Source organism: Neophocaena asiaeorientalis, unplaced genomic scaffold (assembly GCF_003031525.2).
Source record: "Neophocaena asiaeorientalis asiaeorientalis breed wild unplaced genomic scaffold, Neophocaena_asiaeorientalis_V1.1 scaffold258, whole genome shotgun sequence".
In the NCBI taxonomy this organism is placed as follows: domain Eukaryota; kingdom Metazoa; phylum Chordata; class Mammalia; order Artiodactyla; family Phocoenidae; genus Neophocaena; species Neophocaena asiaeorientalis.
Window position 1 is genome coordinate 5,870,452 of NW_020172591.1, and position 6,000 is coordinate 5,876,451.

General features: G+C 33.9%; 1 protein-coding gene across 3 annotated transcripts in view; it reads left to right on the plus strand.

Annotated features, from left to right (window-relative positions):
• The window catches only part of MAP2 (microtubule associated protein 2), a 276,003-nt gene that overhangs the window by 168,090 nt on the left and 101,913 nt on the right, over nt 1-6,000 (plus strand). For all 3 annotated transcript variants that reach the window (XM_024738399.1, XM_024738400.1, XM_024738401.1), the window contains exon 3: nt 3,290-3,367. The gene's annotated coding sequence lies outside the window, so the exon portion shown is untranslated. The remainder of the gene's footprint in view (nt 1-3,289; nt 3,368-6,000) is intronic.

Sequence of the window (6,000 nt, forward strand, 5' to 3'; positions counted from 1 at the left end):
TTAAAGTCTCTTGATCTCAGTTTTCTCATCTGTAAAAGGGGGATAATAACAGTTGCCTCCTTAGAGGGTGATTGTGAGGAATAAGTGAATTAATGTATATGAAGTGCTTGGAACATTGGCACATAATAAGTGCTGTGTAAGTGTTTGCTAATATTATTTTAGGGGTGTTGCAGCCTGTCTATATAATATATCAAATACTAAAACTGTGCCAAATAATATTCTTAACAAAAACTGTGTTAATTTAAACCTTTTGGTACGGAATAAAAATGATCACCTCTAACTGCACTGTGTTAATTTAAAATGACTATTCGATTTTATGTGCCTTATGGAATAGGCCATAAGTTGCTTTTTAAAAATAATTCCCAGGGACTTCCCTGGTGGTGCAGTGGTCAAGAATCTGCCTGCCAGTGCAGGGGACACGGGTTCGAGCTCTGGTCCGGGAAGATCCCACATGCTGTGGAACAACTAAGTCTGTGTGCCACAACTACTGAGCCTGTGCTCCAGAACCCGTGAGCCACAACTACTGAGCCCGTGTGCCACAACTACTGAAGCCCGCATGCCTAGATCCCGTGCTCCGCAACAAGAGAAGCCACCACAATGAGAAGCCCGCACACTGCAACGAAGAGTATCCCCTGCTCAACACAATCAGAGAAAGCCTGCACGCAGCAACGAAGACCCAAAATAAAACAAATAAAAAATTAACTAAAAAAAAATAATAATAATTCCCAGATGACATTTATCTTTTTCTCATAAAATAAAGCCTAGAAAAAAGATAGTCATTTTAATTTTATAACAAACCAAAAAACCACACAAAAGTCTGGATGATGGGTAAATGGGGCATTATTTTATGACTAATAGGTGCTGGGCAGGGCACGGTCAACTTTCAAATAATCATCTCATCCTTTGGCCAATAATTCTCCAGTTCTGTTGGAATTAAATTAGTTTTTAAGTGTTTAAGGCTGGAATTTCTCTCATTCATATATAACTATTGAGTTAATTTTTGGAAAAACTTTAAAAGACGGGATTATTTTTCAATATTGTTTTTAGTGTTACTCAAATGACGAATATGTTCCTTGATAACAGGTGTAAACAAACATTTTCTGTAAAGGGCCAGATAGTAAATATTTGGGGTGATACGTAAATATATAAAGGACCACATGGTCTCTGTCACAACTACTCCGCTCTGGCAGTGGAGCATGAATGCAGCCATAGACAACAAGGAAATGAATGGACGTGGCTGTGTGCCCAGAACACTATATTTGGAAAAACAGGCAGCATCAGGATGGACTGGGTCCATGGGCCATAGTTAGCTGACCCCTGTTCTTAGAGAATTCCTATTTTTCTTATCTTTACTAGAGTAAAATATACACGCACACATATATAATTTTGTACTTGCACACATATATGTGTGTGCACATTACTTTGAAAATCATGAAGATGAAGTGAAAAACTATGCATGTTAAAGAATTTAAGGAAAAGAAGGAACTTAAAGAAGAAATAAAGGATGATATTTTGTTCAGTATTCATTGATTAATTACCCAAAAACTCTTTCTTTCTGAACAAGGTCCAGAGCTGATTTACCATTTTCTTTTTGTTCTAAAATCAACCTGTGAGGTTTAATTTGCTTTTGATCAAAACTACCCTTAAAAATTCTTTAGTCTTACTATATGTATAGCATTCTCCAGCTTGCTATTTTCACTTTACATTGTGTTTAAACACTTGTTTTATATTTTGGTTATCTTTTCATACCAGTACTCATAACACTAGTTGATACTGTTTAAAAGCTGCAAAATATTCTAGTCTTCAAATGTGTTGTCATTTATTTAACTAATTTATTGATGTTGTTTCCAGTTATTGAAATCATTAACAATTCAATAAAAGTCATTGAGCATTTGCAAAAAGAAAAGTTCTTTAGTCTTGTTATTGGGCATAGAACTCTATATTATAGAGTCTTGTTATTGTGTATAGCACTCTGTATAATAATGTTATATATATTCCAAATTTGAGAACCACTGAGCTGGACTAAAGGAAAAAATAGCTGTGTACAGAGGTCTGGGTAGTCAAATTTTTTTTCCCTAAAATATCTATCAAGTTATTTGAGGGAATGGAAAATTCTACTGTGTTTCTTCTTCCCTGCAGAATTTTCTTTATTTTTTTTAAATGTTAAGCCTTTCTGTCTTTAATATGCGTTAATAGATTTGTTTGCTACTGTACATTGTATGTGAATGCTCACAGATTAAGTAAGCTAATACATGTAAAAGCACTTAATACAGGTCCTGGCCCAGTCAGTGTTTGTCACTTTTGAATCAGAACCTTGTCTGCTCATATCCATATACACATTTTTCTTTGAAGGGTCACAGAGAAGAACTGAGGCACCTGCTTTATGTCTTCCCAAGTTTACCTTTCCTTCTGGGTCTTGAAGAAGAATTAATAGCTCTCAGTTTAACTCTTAGGGCTCCTTACTAGTAGAGCAACATCTTCCTTGAGAACAGGATGAGGTCTGTTTTACCAGATGTGAAAATCGCACAGTCCTTGGTGGAGACACATAGTGATGTGTAGATTTAGACATCTATTGTAAGAGAGCAGGACTTAAAAATGAGGCTCAGCTCTGCCCCTTGCATTTAATACACTCATGTATTGAGGGCGAGTACACCTGAATGGCTTATAAGGTACAAAACAAAGCTAGTGCCTTCTAGTAATTGTGTTTATTTCAGTAAGAAATACTTTGTATTGTTCTAGTGGAATTTCTAAGCAGAACTACTAATCCAGAATGACTTTTAGGATTCTGAATGTCAAAATAAGTTTAGTACTCTAGACAGAAAATGTAATTCGTTGTTAAAAAATTCCCTTACATCCTGTGCTGTAGAGAATCAGTGCAGACTGGGCTAGAGGCCCAGTGCTTTAAAGCTTACTGGATGTAATTAACAATTTACCAGGAAAAATATATTCTCTTGGGAGAGAATACAATTGCCTACTCTTTATTAGCTGAAAACAATTTAAACAATTTAAAATATTATTTTTTCTTTTTAAAAGCTTCACTGGAGTGAAGCTAAAAAGTAAGAAAAAATCTGCAACAGTTAGCATTTTCACTTCTCTATTCGAAACACTCAGAAAAGGACCTAGCTCAGTGTATGACTATAAGGAACCATCATGAAATTTATCTCATAGTCTCAGTTACCCAATATAAGAATAAAGCCATGAGTTGAATTTAGTATTGACCTACATGATGTAATTGATATACATGGATCAGAGATTAAATTATTAATTTCCTAACATCTTTTTTTTACAGAAAGAAACCAGAACATATTATCAACCCTTTGAGAACACAATATAACAAACTTTACCATTTTACTACTTCTTTGAATAGGTAAGACCCTATCCTCTCTACAATAAAAGAGTTAACCCACAATTGTGGAAACTAAACCTTTGTTAACCACATTTTTTAAAAAATCTTTATTAAATAAGTATCAATTCATTTTGATAAGGGAAAAATATACATGCATTCTACAGCTAATAGACAGGATTATTAAAATAGCATTTCATAATGCTGTGAATGATTTCATAGTAAATGAATGAAAAAATCTTTCTCTGAAATGAGGATTGAACTAAGCCTGTCTCTCCTGCTATGGTTAACAATACCAATAGTGTCTTCTCAACACTTACTATGTGCCATTTGTGATCCTACATGACTTACTTGACATAAACGAAACCATTTATTCTGTAAAACAACCCTGTGAGTAGATATAAGGTTGCTCCTTTTATAGATTAGGGGCATGAGGCAGAGAGAGAGGAGGTAGGTAGGTATAGGTATAGAAGTTCACCCAAGGTTGTATCCTGGGATCTGGGATCAAGGCACTGGAAAGAATGTCAGCCCAGCTGTTATTGTGAGGCTAGTTGTGGTAGAAATGCCTAGTCATCAGATTCTTGTTTCTGTTGAGTTGGTTCTCTCTGATTAAGGAAGAAAAAAAGACAATGCACTTACCCAAAGAGATGGCAGGGAACCGTTTATTTTAGGTTTGTACTTGTTACTTTACAGTTGTTGCATGAGTAAATAAAAGAATGTGTACACTTTAGCTCAGTTTACAAGCAGAAAGAATATTTTCTTTCATGTTACATCTTTGAACTCAAAATTCCTCTGATAAAAGCAGAATAATACTTCAGAAAGAGTACAGATGAATGATTTCTTATTCTAGGAAATGAAGGCTGCATTTTCATGTAATCTCTTGTTACTGGAAGTACTGGATATCCAGTCTTAAATCTGCTGTAGCAGTATGCACTTTTCTCTTTTCATTATTTCTTTATTATTTTATTTTTAATCAAGAAAGCTTACAAAATTTCCAAAGTGAAATATGGGAAATATTATAAGAAATACCTGAGTATCAGCCACATGAATTTGAAAAAATGCTAACATTCAGCTTTGCTGAAATCTTTTCTAAAGAAATAAACCTTTCCCTACTTCCTAAAATGTGTCGTAATCCTGAAGATGATATAACTTTCCTATGTTTAATGATGTCCTAAATTTAATGACATATATATGAAACAATGTCCCGTATAATCATTTACATTTTGAAAGTTTGTATAAATGGCATCATACTGCAGATATTCTTTTGCACCTTGCGTTCACCCAACATTATATTTAGAGATTCATCCATATTGATACATAAAGATCTGGTTGCCTCACTCTGTGGTAAAGTTGACTCATTGTAATGTTTCAATCATCTGGTGCTCAGTATCATTAACTATCATTTCTAAACAACTTTCAGCATTTTGAAGGTTTAATGCTAAAATGGTTTAAGTATGGCTTTCAAAGCATCTCCCAGATTTCTATATAAGAGATCCAAATATCTTAATATGTGATATCATGCCAATTCTGTTTGTTTCATTTTTTCCTATTAGAAAAGATTTTTTGTTGTTGTTTTGTTTTTTTGGCTGTAAGGATATTGCTAACTAATGGTACTCATATTTTTTACTGCTTTTGCCATAACACAATATTGAAATTTGTTTTATTTCCCCATAGGTGAAATACTGACTATTCCCAAAAAGAATGTAAATACTACCCTTGAAATTTGAAAGATACATAAAAGAAAAACACTTTTGTTTGGCCCATGTTATCTGTTCATATGCCCTTCAAAAATCATGAGAGAAACTTTATAAAAGGATTTTTTTCTAATTTTCTCTATCACTACATTTAATGTTACAATTCGTTTAAGGTAAAAGAAATATCAATATATAATAATATTTATAGACATAGAATATTTCATAAATTTTATTTTCTGAAGGGAGTAAATTACTACTCTGACGGAGTTGGGAGAGAAGGAAGAGATTAACTAACCCTTGCTGAGCAAATATGAGTACCTGTAAGATTTGATGCAAGCCTTGCAGGTCACAAGTGCAATGCAATTTTGCAGATGGGAAATCAAGGCCAACATATATTGGGTAACTTACTACCATCATATAGTGATTGCAGAGCCCAGATTCAAATTCATCTCTCTCAGACTTCAAAGCTATACTCCTACCAGAAAAAGAATGGGGAAAACATAACCTGTTTGATACCTAAATTGCAGTTTCATTTATTCCACCAATATTATTAGGATTCATTTATGGGAGTTGAGGGGACTGGTGTTAGAAAAGTAAGGAAGGCACAGTATCTACCCAGAGAGAGAAAACAAGCTATTCAACATCATTCTCAATGGTGAAAAACTGAAACCATTTCCACTAAGATCAGGAACAAGACAAGACAACATAGTTTTGGAATTTTTAGCCACAGCAATCAGAGAAGAAAAAGAAATAAAAGGAATCCAATTCAGAAAGAAGAAGTAAAACTGTCACTGTTTGCAGATGACATGATACTATACATAGAGAATCCTAAAGATGCTACCAGAAAACTACTAGAGCTAATCCATGAATTTGGTAAAGTAGCAGAATACAAAATTAATGCACAGAAATCTCTTGCATTCCTATACACTAATGATGAAAAATCTGAAAGAGAAATTAAGGAAA